Below are 17724 nucleotides of genomic sequence, written 5' to 3' on the forward strand. Positions count from 1 at the left end.
GGGGACCGGACACGGCCCCGTGTTCAGGTGCCAGTAACAGAAATTAAAGAAATGAGACAGAAGCCTGGACACGGGGGCGTGTCTGGTGATCACGGCCCGTGTCCAGTTACCTGAACTGGGCGTTTTTCTGCAGGTGGTTCAGCACGGGGCCGTGTTGGTTGAGCACGGCCCGTGTTGAGCCTTCTGTAATGGAGATTTGTGTCGGGTTGCTCTGTTCTTGGTGCATGGGGCCATTTTTCTCGTTCCCTTTTTCATCCATTACCACCATGAGTGTGTTTTATTCCTGCAAATTAAAACTAAAAGATTAAACTAACTAAGGATAGTTCCGCGGAATGCCTCCGTGGTGCGCCACGTTTATAAGGGTCCTTGGCTAGACCCAATGTGAGGTTATATATTTTCTGAGTGGGATGCTTGGCGTCCCATGTTACACCGTCGGAGAGCAGCATCCAAGCTCGAATCAATAACCTTCATGTAGTTGACCGGGTCGTCGTCCTCTATTCTCTTCCCAACTCCGAATTTTACTTCATCATCCCCATAGCTCAAGGTGAGTGTTCCGTCATTCATATCTACCACTGCTTGTGCGGTGGCAAGAAATGGTCTCCCTAGTATGAGGGGGACCTCGGTGTCTTCCTCCATATCGAGTATGACAAAGTCGGCTGGATAGACGAATCTGCTTACCTTTACCAAGACATTTTCAATGACACCTTGTGGGAATTTGACGGATCGATCAGCGAGTTGTATGCTCATTTTTGTAGGACTCGTGGTTCCCAGGCCAAGTCTTTTAAACATTGACGAGGGCATGAGGTTAATGCTAGCCCCAAGATCGGCTAGGGCATTACGAACGGGGGACTCCCCTATTGAGCAGGGAATCGTGAAGCTTCCGGGATCGATTTTCTTTTGGGGAAGTTTATTGAGTACGAGGGCAGAGCATTCTTCGCCTAAATTGACTAATTGCAAATTTTCAATTTTCTTTTTATGAGTGAGGAAGTCCCTCATGAATTTGGAGTATTTGGGCATTTGGGTTAGGACTTCAATAAAAGGAATATTGACATGCAATTGCTTTAATAGACTTTCGAACTTCGCGAATTGCTCGTTGGTCTTTTGACGAATTAACCTACCGGGGTACGGAACTCGAGGAGCTTTGGTAGGCTCTGGTGACGGAGGGGAGTTCTTTTCCTGCAGAGGTGTGGGTGCCGTTTCTTCTGTTGGCGGCGGCACTTCTGCAGGCCCTACGGTGCGGTTTCGTAGCGTGATGAGGTGAACTTGCGCTTTTGGGTTTGTTTCGGTATTGCTAGGTAATGCGCCTTGCGGTCTCTCGGCAAAATTTTGAGCTATTTGATTTAATTGTTTTTCTATGTTTTGAATACTAGCTTGTTGATTTCTAAAATTTGATTCTAATTGTAGAAATCTTTCCGAGTTTTTCTTTTCAGTGTCGGAGATGAGGCGAGATACAGTATCTTCAAGCCTTTCTCGTCCACTTTGTTGTTGAGTGAAATTTTGTGACTCATTTCTTGGTTGTTGAAAGTTTGTTCTTTGAGTTTGTTGGTTACTACTATTGCTGGGTTCTCTCCAACCAAGGTTTGGGTGGTTTCGCCATCCTTGGTTGTAAGTTCCCGTTGGAGGACCCGACGGCCTAGGTCTATTATCAATGTAGTTTACCAATTCTTGCTGATTTTCTGTTTCTTTCATACAACTCCAATTTTCATGTGACCCACCACACCCTTCACAAGCCATAACCGAGACTGTTTTTGTCATTTCCAATTTTTTTATTTTTGAAGAAAGGGCCTCGATTTGGGCTTGTAAAGAAGTGCTTTCATCGACCTTATGGGCGCCCGGGGCAATAGATTTATTGCCTCGGGGGGTGTGCCATTGAAAATTGGTTTAAGCAATTTCCTCAATTTGGTTATATATTTCATGCGGGCGTCGATTACCTAAAAGTCCCCCGGAGCTAGAATCAACTGTCTGCCTTGTGTGTGGCAACAATCCATTATAGAAAGTGGATACTTGTTGCCATATCGCCAGGCCGTGATGTGGACACTTGCGTAATAACTCCTTGAACCTTTCCCAAGTTTTATATAAGGATTCCCCATCCTCTTGTGAATATGTATTAATTTCAGTCATTAATTTAGCCGTTTTAGCGGGAGGGAAATACTTATATAGAAATTTTTGGGCTAGTTCATCCCAGGTGTTTACCGATCCAGCTGGGAGGGCGTTGAGCCAAGCTTTCGCTCGGTCTTTTAGTGTAAAGGAAACATTCGGAGGCGGATGGCGTCATTTGATGCTCCGTTGATCCGAAAGGTATCACATATTTCTAAGAAATTTGTGATATGTAGATGGGGATACTCGTCCGCAAGCCCATGGAAGGTTGCAGAGTTTTGGAGCATTTGTATCAGATGCGGCCGAAGTTCGAAGTTATTAACTTCAACATTCGGAGCATTGATAGCGGCGCCTAGGTTACCTACGGTGGGTCGTAGATAATCCATGAGGGTACGTTGGTCCGCCATTGGAGGTGGATCACCCGAAACTTTCTCTTGGTTTTTAGCTTTTAATCTTTTTCTGAGAAAGCGTTCGGGTTCTTCTAGAGGTTCTTTTATGTCCTTGTTAGAACTGGAGCTCATACACTATGTAAGATTGGCGTCGGGTTCCAAGTCCTGCAATAAAAACAGAAAAGAATGCTGGTCAGAAGGTTCACCACGGCCCCGTGTTCAGTGAACACGGCCCGTGGTCGGAGTTACAGTGATTGTTTTCCAGATCCCAGTTACTGGAAGTTGGACACGGCCCCGTGTTGCACCGACACGGCCCCGTGGTTAGCCTTCTGTAACTTGGAAAACTAAAAACTGTCAGTAAAGATGCTGGGCACGGCCCGTGTCCGACCAGGCACGGCCCGTGCTGAGCTCTGCAGAAGCTGAAAAACTAAGAAAATCCTAAAAACTTAAAAAGAAAAATAAAAATATGATTAGGCCGTTGATTTCTAACTTTCTTAAAATCCTTGTGTCCCCGGCAGCGGCGCCAAAAACTTGATGCGTGTGTAGTGTAATATAATTTAGATATATTTTTAAGCCCTTTTTACACCTTTAGCCAAGTTTTAAATTTATAAAACACGATATTCACTAACACTAAACACACATATGGGCAAGTGCACCCATCGTGGACGTAGTATAGTGTTGGTAAGATACCGAGGTCGTCCAAGGACACAAGAGCTTTTAGTAACGGTTTATCCTCAACGTCTAATCAAATCAAAAAGTTAGAAAATGTTTTTAAACTAAGAAAGTAAAGACTAACTAAATGCTGAAAAATAAAATAAAAATAAAAACAGATAGACAAGATGAATCACTTGGATCCGACTCGTGTATTAGTATAACCTTTGATTATTTTCGCACTTTTGCACTTGTTTAAGAGATTATCTTAGTTATTGTAGTAGGCCCCTCTTTTGAAGGCGACGTTACCCTCAACCCAGTAGTTTGAGTCATCAAGGATACAATCCTAAAGGGTTGGATTATTGGAAGATAATGAATTAAGTTATTAATGCAAATTATGGTAGGCCCCGCTTTTGGCGGGACGTTACCCTCGGCTAAGTAGTCTAAGTCAGCAGGGATACAGTCCTAAATAGCCGGGTTATAGTATTGATAGTAGTTAACTTATGAGGGGGTCAAAGAGTTTGGATCCCCGCCATCCAATACCTATGGGCATTGAAGGAGATCCTACTAAATTTGACCCAGGTCCCTTGCAGGACCTCTAAACGCTGAATAAGGGCAAGACCCTTACCAAACCGTTCCCTTAACCCCCGACCAGGTAGCCAACATACCTCCATATAGACCGTGGAGATATGAATGGTGAAAATCTTTTATTTTATATAGACAGTAAAATAATGCCAAGACACCACGGACAAACGATAACGAAAGATCACCTTCAACATAAGCAACTAGTTATTAAAGTCATTAATACAAAACCAAATAAAAAGTGCAAAAGATTAAAAATAAAAAGTATTATACTAAACACTTGTCTTCACTAAGTGATGTAAGAGACTTAGGCAAACATGGCCTTGATTGTCAAGAACTCTTACTATCAATCTTGGATCCCAAGACGAATCACACACTCTACGATGGACAATGGATGATGGTGGTGGATGATGGTGTTATGGTGGTGGTGGGTGGTGGATGAAGTGTGAGAGAGGTGGTGTGCCAAGGGATGAGTTGGAATGAAACCAAGCATTCCTATTTATAGGCTGAACAGAAGGCTGGGCACGGCCCCGTGTCCGCTGGACACGCCCCCGTGCCCGTCTGACACTCTCTCTCTTCATTAATTGTAATTCGCAATTATAATTAATGCGCCTGCTGTACTTTCACCACGCCCCCGTGCTCACTGGACACGGCCCCGTGGTGGGCAATAGAAGCTTCTACAGGTTTGTCTTTTCTGCTGCTTCTTGGGCACGGCCCCGTGCTGGCTGAGCACGGGGCGTGTTCAGGCTTCTGTTTTCTCTTCTTTGCTTTGGAGGAAGCCGTTGAGGGTTCAAGCAGTCTACTTTTATTCCTTTTCTTGTATTTATGCTAGAATTAGTTGTCTTTTTGCTTCTTTTGTGAATTTGAGCTCATTTCATCCTGAAAATACAAAAGGAAGACAAAAACACTCTTTTTCCAACATTAGTACTTAAAAAGGGTTAGTTTTATGTCTTATTTGATGTAATTTATATGTTGCATTTTACACACATCAGCACTCGTAGTAATTTTAAAACACATGTAAACACAGACTAAATAACAAAAAAAGTTCGCCGCAACGCGGCTAAGGTGATAAACCTAGTTCTTTCAAAAATACATGACAACTTGTACTTATGAAAGAACATAGGGAAGTAAATCCCGTTTTAAATTCGCGTAGAGCATTTTTTAAAGTATTGTATGTTTGAAAACCTTCACTAAATATACACACTTTTTGCTTTTTTTTTAAACTAGTGTAATCGAAGTGGCTAGGCTTGAATTCTAACTATTTAATTCGTTACTTGTTAGACTTTTTTTCTCCTCTGGCTAGTTACTTACTAGTGAGAGAGGAATAAAAAAATTATCGATTTAGAAAGATGATTTTGTCTTTTGGTAATTAAGAGAAGTAAAACCATTGTCCCTAATTTCGGATTCGTTACTTTGATGTCAGGAACATGTGAATGTGTGTTGTGTGCTTGATACAAACCAAGATTTATCGTCAATGTAGGTTTTAGAGGCAAAAGGCATTTCTTAAAGCCAATCATTAAAATGCTCTTAAGTTATCTTTGTGTTGTGTGAATTGAAGAGGAAGGAGGTGAGCGAAAGTTAGGGATTTTTGTATGTTAAATATGAACTATCATAACTTATAAAGTTTATAGAACCATGATATGCACATGTCAATATACGCACAGTTCGATGTAAAACTAGTCTTATCTTTCACAATGAATAGTACCAAAACATAGTATCACATTTCTTTTTAAAAACTACTTTAACGTATTCATATACATTGATACGCAGGTGTAACATGTTATGGGTGAATATTTCGACTAACAAATCAAAACCCGCTTTACATGCCTTCTTCCTCGGCGGGATTCCGGCAACCCCGAAGCCGCTAATCGGATTCGTTTTCATCTGTTTCTTTTTCGTCAACCTTTATCTACATCCTAAACTAATCTATAACCAAAACCAGTGCCCTCCCCCCTCCCCCCGGGTCGCTTATCCGGTCACCATGTAACACCCCGTGTTTTCGAATGTCAAAGTCAAAGTTAAAGTCCAAGTCAACTTTGACTCCTTTAACTATAATTAGTCTATTCTATGTTTTATTTGTATTATGTGAAGTAAGTGTTGTTAATCAGAATAAATCGAAGTAATCGAATGTTTAATCGACGCGAACCGATTTACGACTGTGAATAGTAGGAAGTAACAATGCGATAAAGTTAACTAATCAGTAATCAAACCGATCTAACCATCATCGAACTCGAATCTCGAATTACACGAACTTTGGTTGATGTTATACGTGTGTGTGTGCCTTATGTGTTACCTGTGCGTGTTTACTTTATGTTTTGTGTGGTGATCAATCGAATCAATCGAAACTCGAACCGAAACTCGAAACTCAAATCGAATGCAATCGAATACAATCGAAATCGAATGGTAATGTAAGGATAGTGTGAATATAGATGATTGTATGTTAGATATAATGATTGGGACTGAAAGTAATTTGAATAGGAAAATCTATCGTACTCGTATCGTCATCAATCGAAATCCAAATATCAAAAATCGTCGCATCGAACACTCGAACCAGGCTGTTGATCGATCAGGCTGTCAGCCGATCGAACAGCCCAGCCGATCGGACGGACTGTCCGATCGAGCAGGCTGTCCGATCGGGATGCCCGGCCGATCGGCCAGCCCTTTCCTCTTTGGGAAGCCTATAAATAGGGTTGTCATTGTCATTCTTTCCACTTTTGGAAACTCTCTGACCGAGCAGCTCGTGCTCCCCTTCTTTTCTCAGATTTCTTCCAATTTCGGTAAGTTTTCATCCTAAATCTTGTACTTTCTTGATCAATGCACACTCCTACACCTTTCTATCTTTCAAATCTTGATTTCTAACCGTGAAATCATCAAGATCTAAGCATTCTAGGATGATGTCATCATGGTGTTCTTCAAGAACATCATGTTTTGGCCTCAATCCACCATGAATAGCTCGGATCTAACCGATTTCCACATAAACAAGCTAAGATCTATCAAAGATCTGATCATTTACATGGTGTGAAGGATTGAAAGAAGGATTTCCAACTTTCTTTCAACTCTTTTACACTCAATGCCTTTAAACCGATAGGAACGGAGCTTGAGTCAACTCACCAATCATTCTAGTAGATGAGTGGTTTAAGATTCGGATTCTATCTACGAGGTTCACCGACTTCGGGTTAAACATCAAACCACCGTTCTGCACAGTTTACCGGCCGGACTTGGGTGATTCCTGTCCGAGCAGGGGAAATAGGTAAGAATGAAAGTTCCATGGTTCAGCTCGTTGTCAAACTACCTCGATATAACGTCAAATAACCAAAACAGCCAAGTGTTAGACGAACAGGCCGACCAGGTCAGGATGCTGACCGAACGGTTAGGCTGTCCGAATGGATAGCCCAACCGATCGGACATGTCAGCCGATCGACTAGGCCAGCCGATCGGCTAGCATATGGCCCCACACTTTGACAATTTCAAGAAGTATACTATTGAACGAGGTGATGTCCGATCGAACGAACCGATTGGTAAACATTACTCATCGGATCATGAGATACTATGCTTCAACCCTTAATCGATTTACAACTCGTAGTAGTACGGAGTGCCAGCTGATCGAACATGTTGTTCGATCGAACAGGTGACCTCCAGTTGAGGACTCACTTTTGAGGTTCCTAACCGATCGGTTAAGCAGGCCGATCGAACAGGCCGTTCGATCGATCGACCTGAAAGGTAAGGACACTTCAGTATTCTCAAATACTACAACGAAAACTTCGAAAGGCCAAACCATCATACACAAACACATCCTACTCAAAGGAAGAAACAATCTACTCGAACAGTCCAGCCGATCGAGCCTTCCGGCCGATCGAACAGACTGTCCGAACGGACTTTCCAACCGAACGAACAACCCGTTCGATCGAACCTGTTGTTCGATCGACCAGGCTGTTCGACCCACTCACACTTGTTTCCATTTTACGTGTATTCATCGTTATGCTATCGAACTATTCAGGCTAACCCTACTCTCAAGCGCTCCCTTCAATCCATCAATCAATCGCTATGAGTATACTCGATCCCTTTTTTGCTTGTAGCACTTTTGGGTGTTACATACGTTACTTATATCAAAACACAATCAATCACACTACTCAAACTATTTGAACGCTAACCGATCCGTGTCACGACCCCCGACCCCACCCTGGATGGAATCGGGCGTCGCGAGCAGGCAAGTGGTACCGGTGGTTATTTTTGAAAACATTGCAGCGGAAATTTCATCAGGACCGTGAGTTAGGAAAAATATCAGAGTTTAAAAACACCGGATTTTATTTATTAAATAGATGGGGATAAACCCATGTTTTATAAAGGTAGCTTTTAATATGGGATAAACCCGAATACATAAAATGATAATTCTTAATTTGATTTAATTGATAAAATGAGCCATTTCTGTAAGCCTTGTTGGTGCCGTATCCACTCTTACTCCAATCTACTGTAATTACCTTAAACGCGTTTTAAAAAGGTTTTGTCAGCAGGAAATACTGAGTGAGTTCATTCAGGTTTTATAAAATGACCCATAGTTATAAATTACAGCATAAGAGCGATTACAATGGGAGTATCTTATTTTTATCTGGCGCCTTGTCACCTCCTGGTGACTATGGTCATGCCACTATTGGGTCCTTTCACCCAAGTAGTGATGATTATCACTGTTAGGACTTATTAGCCTAACCTATGTTAGGGCTTATAGCCTAACCGTGAGAAACTAAGTAATGTGCACAATACCCCACTAGCCAGTGATTCAAGATAACCACAACTTAATCCCTGTAATTATAACATTGAAAATAATTTGGAGTATTGTAAAACAGTTGATAAAAAGAGAATGACTCACAGTATAAGCATGCAGTATTGATTTAACAAGCTTCTTGATTCTACTCCTTCTGATAATTAAGCATATACTTTATTGTTTTGGATCTTCTGATGATTAAGCATCCATTTTGATTGTAAAGGTGTAGTTGGGAGTATTTGGATGGTTAAACATATAGTTTAACAGAATGGAATACGTATTTGTGTAAAACCATATCAAACCTAACGATGATCACGAGATTCGAACCTTAACGAATTTCACAAAGTATAGTCTTATTCAGACAGTACTTTGGCATCCATTTATTGAACTCACAAAGTATAGCACTTTGGATTCCGTTTACCGAAATTCACAAAGTATAACACTTTGGCCTTCGTTAGTTGGTTCTTGAATCGATCGGACAGAATATCGCTTTGGTGATTATTGGTTAGAACACCAACGTGTAGAGAGAAGAATAGAAGAAATGAACAAAGGAAAATGAATCCTAAGCTTCCTATTTATAGGTAAGGTAGATTCATTCCTTAGCTAGGAAGTTTCCTTAACTATTAAGTTTCCTTAACCATTAAGTTTCCATAACCATTAAGTTTCCTTAACTATTAAGTTTCCTTAACCATTAAGTTTCCTTAACTATTAAGTTTACTTAACTATTAAGTTTCCTTAACTATTAAGTAACTTATCCATTTAACCATTTAACTAATTAACTTACTTAGCTGTTTTAATTAATCTTACTTAGCTTAATTAATCTTGCTTAACTTAATTAATCTTGATTAATTTAACTAATCTTGATTAACTGATTAATTAATCATACTTAACTTAATTAACGGATTAATTAATCTACTCAGCTAACTTAACTGCTAAGTTTATTTAACGAGTGAATTTCAAGTTTTGTCCTTTATCTTTAGGCCACTTTGCAAGTTTTGTCCTTTATGTTTAAATTTGATGAGTTTTGTCCTTTATGTTTAAAAATCAAGCACGTTTTGTCCTTTATGCTTGATTTTTAAGGACAAAACGTGCTTGATTTTTTAAACATAAAGGACAAAACGTGTTTGATTTTTAAACATAAAGGGTAAAACGTGCTTGATTTTTAAACATAAAGGACAAAACTCGTCAAATTTAAACATAAAGGACAAAACTTGCAAAGTGGCCTAAAGATAAAGGACAAAACTTGAAATTCACTCTTTATTTAACTATTATGTTTACTTAGCTATTAAGTATTCTAGCAATTCCTTGCTTACGAGTTCTAATTTCTAGATACAACAGAACTCGTATTAGTGTATTAACTCAATTCAACTTTAACGACAATCACGAGATAGAAACCCTCACAATGAATGACAACGTGCGATACTGATGTGAGTAAAATGCAACATATAAATTACATCAAATGAGGCATAAAACTAACCCTTTTTAAGTACTAATGTTGGAAAAAGTGTGCTTTTGTCTTCCTTTTGTATTTTCAGGGTTAAAAGAGCTTAAATGAACAAAAGAAGCAAAAATGCAGCCAAATCCAACATAAATACAAAGAAAAGGAAGAAACGTGGCATGCCCGACTCCTCGACAGCATCTCCCAAAGCAAAAACAAGAATAAAGCTGAGCATGGGGTTGTGCCCAGCTGAGCATGGGGCTGTGCCCAGCTGAACACGGGGCTGTGTCCAGCGGACACGGGGCGTGTCCAGTCAACACGGGGCCGTGCTCAGCGAGCACGGGGCAGTGTCCAGGATGGTCAGCCTTGGCACAAAAGACAAACCTGTAGAAGCTTCTATTGCCCACCACGGGGCCGTGCCCAGCGGACACGGGGGCGTGGTCAGAGTGCTGCAGGTGCATTTATTGTAATTGCGAATTACAATTAATGAAGAGAGAGAATGTCAGACGGGCACGGGGCCGTGTCCAGCGGACACGGGGCCGTGCCCAGGCTTCTGTTCAGCCTATAAATAGGAGTGCTTGGCTTCATTTCAACTCATCCCTTGGCACACCACCTCTCTCACACTTCATCCACCACCCACCACCACCATAACACCATCATCCACCACCATCATCCATTGTCCATCGTAGAGTGTGTGAGTCGTCTCGGGATCCAAGATTGATAGTAAGAGTTCTTGACAATCAAGGCCATGTTTGCCTAAGTCTATTACATCACTTGGTGAAGACAAGTGTTTAGTATAATACTTTTTATTTTTAATCTTTTGCACTTTTTATTTGGTTTTGTATTAATGACTTTAATAACTAGTTACTTATGTTGAAGGTGATCTTTCCTTATCGTTTGTCTGTGGTGTCTTGGCGTTATTTTACTGTCTATATAAAATAAAAGATTTTCACCATTCATATCTCCACGGTCTATATGGAGGTATGTTGGCTACCTGGTCGGGGGTTAAGGGAACGGTTTGGTAAGGGTCTTGCCCTTGTTCAGCGTTTAGAGGTCCTGCTTGGGACCTGGGTCAAATTTAGTAGGATCTCTTTCAATGCCCATAGGTATTGGATGGCGGGGATCCAAACTCTTTGACCCCCTCATAAGTTAACTACTATTAATACTATAACCCGGCTATTTAGGACTGTATCCCTGCTGACTCAGACTACTTAGCCGAGGGTAACGTCACCACCGAAAGCGGGGCCTACCACAATTTGCATTAATAACTTAATTCATTATCTTTCAATAATCCGACCCTTTAGGATTGTATCCTTGCTGACTCAAACTACTGGGTTGAGGGTAACGTCGCCTTCAAAAGAGAGGCCTACTACAATAACTAAGATAATCTCTTAAACAAGTGCAAAAGTGCGAAAATAATCAAAGGTTATACTAATACACGTGTCGGATCCAAGTGATTCATCTTGTCTATCTGTTTTATTTTATTTTATTTTTCAGCATTTAGTTAGTTTTTATTTTTCTTAGTTTAAAACATTTTTCTCACTTTTTGATTTGATTAGACGTTGAGGATAAACCGGTATTAAAAGCTCTTGTGTCCTTGGACGACCTCGGTATCTTACCAACACTATACTACGTCCACGATGGGTGCACTTGCCCATATGTGTGTTTAGTGTTAGTGAATATCGTGTTTTATAAATTTAAAACTTGGCTAAAAGTGTAAAAGGGGCTTAAATATACATCTAAATTATATACACACTGACACGCATCAAGTTTTTGGCGCCGCTGCCGGGGACACAAGGATTTTAAGAAAGCTTAAAATCGACGGCCTAATCAGTTTTTCAAAACCTTTTTAAAACGCGCGCACATTTTTCTGCATTTTAGTTTAGTTTGCATTTACAGTAGCCTGAACATGGGGCCGTGCTCGCTGAACACGCCCCCGTGCTGCATATTTTTTGTTAGATACCCAGATACAGAGTCTGACCACGGGGCCGTGCTCGCTGAACACGCCCCCGTGCTCAACGTGACCAGTAACTTTAATTAAAACGCCCAGATACAGACCCTGAACACGGGGCCGTGTTCACCCAACACGGGGTCATGTCCAGCTTCTGTTTCCGTCTTTATTTTTGTTTTCTGGTCCCGAGACTCAGTTGTGGTCTGTTGAGTGATTCTTATGGATCAATACTCAAGGGGCTACAACTACACCTATGATGAGGATGATTATAGGGGTAATTATTGCACTAATTGTCGTAACGCACGCTCGGTTCAATATAATAACTCATATCAACCATCCAATTCATACAATTATTATGAGGAGCCCAGGTACGAGCCATCAACTTCATATACTTCCTATGAAGACCAAAGGTATGAACCTCCTTCCTCATACACATATTTTGATGAACCAAGGTATGAACCTTCATATTCATACTTTGAAGATTCAAGATATGAGCCACCACCTTCATACACTTATTATGAGGAACCATGGCGTGAACAACCCACCTCATATAAGTACTATGAAGAACAAAGTTTCGACCCTTATCCATCATATACTTACAATGAAGAACAATGGTGTGAACCATCTACTTCATATGAGTACTATGAGGAGCCAAGGATCGAACAACCGGATTCAAGCCTTGAGGATCCAAATTCTTTTTCTCTCACCGAAGTGACCAATAGGATATTAGAACACATTAAAACTATCGAACGTTACATGAAAGAATCTCGCGCAAGGGAAGAGGAATCCCGCGCACGAGAAGAATTAAATTGTAATAATAACGTAGAGATAGTTGAAAATGTAAAATGGAAGAACAAGGAAGTGAAAAACCGACACATGAGTTAAACAACGAAAAAGGTGAGTCCGATAATGTTAAAATTCAAGAAGAGTCTAATTTTGAAGAAATTAATCTCTTGTCACCTACTTTCGAAAATCATTGTTTAGTAACCTCTCATGCCAAGTTTTTAAAAGAGTTAAACACTAATACTAAAATTGAAGACATGGTAAGTGTTAAGTTAACTAATGATCAAACCTCACTAATAAAAGAAGATCCTTTTGAAATTAGCATTACACCGGTTCCATGTTTCTTTCAAAATTCATTTATTAGTAATATCACCATTGATAAAGATCTTTGTGTTAATATAATGCCTAACTACATTTTTGAAAAATTAAGTATTAGTGAATTCGCTCCACTTCAAATACCCATTTTTCTATCCGATCGGAAAGTGATAAAATCAATCGGTGAAGTTGAGGATGTCTTGGTTCAAACAAATCAAATGGTAATCCCAACCGACTTTGTCATCCTCGATGACACTCCTCTAGTGTTGGGACGACCTTTTGTAAAAACTCATGAAGCTTTGAAAATCCGGAAGTACAACAATCTACCTCTTCAATTAGGGGTATTCAAAAGGAGCATAGATCTTGAGCGCTCAATGAAATATCCTTTTGGCAATAATGACCCCCTAATTGAAGATGAGCCAGAACCACCCGATAAGGAGGGTCTAGCCAAGGACCCTTATAAACGTGGCGTACCACGGAGGCATTCCGCGGAACTATCCTTAGTTTTAGATTAGTTTAACTTTTATGCTTTCTAGTTTAGTTTTAATTTTCAGGAATAAAACACACTCGGGATGGTGAAGGATGCTAAGGGAAGCTTGAACCAACACCCCATGCACAAAAACAGAGCCTCTCGACAATTTTTCTTCATTACAGCAAGTTCAGCACGAGGTCATGCTCAACCCAACACGCCCCCGTGCCCAAAACTCTGCAGAAATGCCCAGTTCAGGTATCTGGACACGGGGTCGTGCTCACTGAACACGCCCCCGTGCCCAGCCTTCTGTTTACTTTTGGTACTGGCAGTCTAGACATGGGGCCGTGCTCAGCCAACACCACCCCGTGTTCAGCTACCCAGTACCATATAATCTTGTTTTTAACCCACTTTTACACATTCTAATCAACCGAAAATCTTATTTTTGGGACACATTGAGGACAATGTGTAATTTAAGTGTGGGGGGATGCTAAAACCTTAAATTTTGCAAGTCCTAATTACAAGCCTTACTCAAAACTCTATTGGAACCGCTAAACACCCCAAATTTTTTTTTTAAAAACTTTTCATTTTTTTACTTGTCTTGGTTTAATTTGGGAAATTTCAAAATTCTAAAAAGGTTATATTTTTACAAATTTACAACCTATAACGTCGTGATAAAAAGAACCAACATAAGAAAATTATGAAACGGCATGACAAGCTTAGTTAAAATTTAATTATATATACTTGATCACATAAAACCCCATTCCCACAAAAGTGAGTTTTGAGCCTTTATTGAGCATACAAATATACATCTTTAAACTAAATGCTCATTTTTCGTTTCTTGTGTGAATAGCCGCTTGGTTTCTTACGACTCTAGAACTTGCCACGACGATACATTCCCGGTCCTTACCAACTTAAACCCGAGTAAGTAAATGATGGAGGCATTAGGACTAACCCTTTTTATTTCTACACCATTATTTTTCTTTTTTTTTTACCACATACCCAAAAATCCCCCTAGTTAACCCCTTTGAGCCTAAACCTTTTCATTTCTTAACCCAAAACAAACACCCTTTTTCCCACCAAAACCCCTTTTTCATTTTAAACCCTTTATTTTAGTAACAAAGCGCGGTTTTTCTTATGACTTCCTTATCAAAAAAAAAGAGAGAGAGAGAGAAAAATGATGATAATAATGAAGCCAAAAGAAATAAACAAACAAGGTTATCAAAAAGAACTTTGTTTGAAAAAAAATTGCTTCATTAAAAAGTCAAAAAAAAAAAAAGTCTTACGAAAACCGACGCTTTTTACGCCTTTCGCCTTTTTTTACTAACCACTAACCCAACCACCCACCTTTAGCCCAAGCCTAACCCTTCACCCAAAAAGTCCTCTTGATATTTACAAAGGTATAAAGTTAAAAAGGAGGAGGATTGATTGCTTGGCAAGCTTATGGTAGGAATAAGTTCCATGCCGCTCTCGAGTGATTCACTAAAAATACACCTTCGGCCGAGTGTTGAGTGATCCCCCGTGAGGTATGTGAACTTGTATATAAATGAAATTTTAAAAATGCATGCTATGCCCTAATAAGTAATTTATCTTATGAAACGTTCTAAATAAATCATAACGAATAGGATTGTAAATAATATAAAAATAAAACCCAATAAAGATCTTGGATTCCCGACACTCAAGACAAGCCCAAAACCTTCTCTTCTACCCATTCCATTTGGGAGTGTAAGCCACATATTAAAGAGTTTTGCTTGAGGACAAGCAAAGATTCAAGTGTGGGGGTATTTGATGTGAGTAAAATGCAACATATAAATTACATCAAATGAGGCATAAGACTAACCCTTTTTAAGTACTAATGTTGGAAAAAGTGAGCTTTTTCCTTTTGTATTTTCAGGGTTAAAAGAGCTTAAATGAACAAAAGAAGCAAAAATGCAGCCAAATCCAACACAAATACAAAGAAAAGGAAGAAACGTGGCATGCCCGACTCCTCGACAGCATCTCCCAAAGCAAAAAACAAGAAGAAAGCTGTGCATGGGGCTGTGCCCAGCTGAGCATGGGGCTGTGCCCAGCTGAACACGGGGCTGTGTCCAGCGGACACGGGGCGTGTCCAGTCAACACGGGGCCGTGCTCAGCGAGCACGGGGCAGTGTCCAGGATGGTCAGCCTTGGCACAAAAGACAAACCTATAGAAGCTTCTATTGCCCACCACGGGGTCGTGCCCAGCGGACACGGGGGCGTGGTCAGAGTGCTGCAGGTGCATTTATTGTAATTGCGAATTACAATTAATGAAGAGAGAGAGTGTCAGAAGGGCACGGGGCCGTGTCCAGCGGACACGGGGCCGTGCCCAGGCTTCTGTTCAGCCTATAAATAGGAGTGCTTGGCTTCATTTCAACTCATCCCTTGGCACACCACCTCTCTCACACTTCATCCACCACCCACCACCACCATAACACCATCATCCACCACCATCATCCATTGTCCATCGTAGAGTGTGTGAGTCGTCTCAGGATCCAAGATTGATAGTAAGAGTTCTTGACAATCAAGGCCATGTTTGCCTAAGTCTCTTATATCACTTGGTGAAGACAAGTGTTTAGTATAATACTTTTTATTTTTAATCTTTTGCACTTTTTATTTGGTTTTGTATTAATGACTTTAATAACTAGTTACTTATGTTGAAGGTGATCTTTCCTTATCGTTTGTCCGTGGTGTCTTGGCGTTATTTTACTGTCTATATAAAATAAAAGATTTTCACCATTCATATCTCCACGGTCTATATGGAGGTATGTTGGCTACCTGGTCGGGGGTTAAGGGAACGGTTTGGTAAGGGTCTTGCCCTTGTTCAGCGTTTAGAGGTCCTGCTTGGGACCTGGGTCAAATTTAGTAGGATATCCTTCAATGCCCATAGGTATTGGATGGCGGGGATCCAAACCCTTTGACCCCCTCATAAGTTAACTACTATTAATACTATAACCCGGCTATTTAGGACTGTATCCCTGCTGACTCAGACTACTTAGCCGAGGGTAACGTCACCGCCGAAAGCGGGGCCTACCACAATTTGCATTAATAACTTAATTCATTATCTTTCAATAATCCGACCCTTTAGGATTGTATCCTTGCTGACTCAAACTACTGGGTTGAGGGTAACGTCGCCTTCAAAAGAGGGGCCTACTACAATAACTAAGATAATCTCTTAAACAAGTGCAAAAGTGCGAAAATAATCAAAGGTTATACTAATACACGTGTCGGATCCAAGTGATAAATCTTGTCTATCTGTTTTATTTTATTTTATTTTTCAGCATTTAGTTAGTTTTTATTTTTCTTAGTTTAAAACATTTTTCTCACTTTTTGATTTGATTAGACGTTGAGGATAAACCGGTATTAAAAGCTCTTGTGTCCTTGGACGACCTCGGTATCTTACCAACACTATACTACGTCCACGATGGGTGCACTTGCCCATATGTGTGTTTAATGTTAGTGAATATCGTGTTTTATAAATTTAAAACTTGGCTAAAAGTGTAAAAAGGGGCTTAAATATACATCTAAATTATACACACTGACACGCATCAATACTTAAACATCCATCGAATTCACGACGAATGACAAAGTATAACCCGAGTTTGAGCAGCACTTAAACATCCATCGGATAGTCTTAATCGATCGGATAAAGTATCGTACCAGTGATTAGAGTTATTACCCTAATAACGAGCAGAGTTTCGGGGTTTTAGGGGTGTTGTGTAAAGAAACGGAGATACGAGAGAGTAAGTTCGTCGAAATTCGATCGAACTGGTGCAGGAATTCAAGTCCCACACTGCTGCTTATATACCAAATTTTGGCACCCCCCGCGAGTCGCGGAAGGAACCGGGGTAACCCCCCGCGTATCGCGGCGAGGGTCGGCCTGGCCTAGCCCTGCCACGTGTCCTGTATAGGTTTGACACGTGGCGCCTCGTCGTGACACGTGTCCTTGGCCGCTTTTTCGTTCAATCATGCGTTTTTCCTCGATTTTCGTGCCGATACTTATCGCGTATATTCGGGTCTTGATCCTAAATGATGCGTTTTATAATTGCGAGTCTAATAAGACTATTTTCATGCGATTTGGTTCATTGGACTCCAAGATTCCTTACCTGTTAAATTTTCCAGATTGAATCTATAAGTTTCATCGCGAGCACATCTGGTTTTGATCACAAGTTATCGTTGGGAGTATTTTTTAGGGTTGTTACATCCTCCCCACCTTGTTTTAAATCTCGTCCTCGAGATTTGTACTATGATATCTTCTTGGGTTTACGTCACTTCT

The 17724-nt window shown here is 40.5% G+C and overlaps 1 non-coding gene across 1 annotated transcript; it reads left to right on the plus strand.

Moving 5' to 3' along the window:
* The first annotated feature begins 2020 nt into the window (after window positions 1-2020).
* Window positions 2021-2127, plus strand: LOC118486909. Its single transcript, XR_004880076.1, has one exon. It is a non-coding gene; the product is annotated as a small nucleolar RNA R71 (small nucleolar RNA).
* Window positions 2128-17724: the final 15597 nt, after the last annotated feature.

Source organism: Helianthus annuus, chromosome 14, assembly GCF_002127325.2.
Source record: "Helianthus annuus cultivar XRQ/B chromosome 14, HanXRQr2.0-SUNRISE, whole genome shotgun sequence".
Classification (NCBI taxonomy): domain Eukaryota; kingdom Viridiplantae; phylum Streptophyta; class Magnoliopsida; order Asterales; family Asteraceae; genus Helianthus; species Helianthus annuus.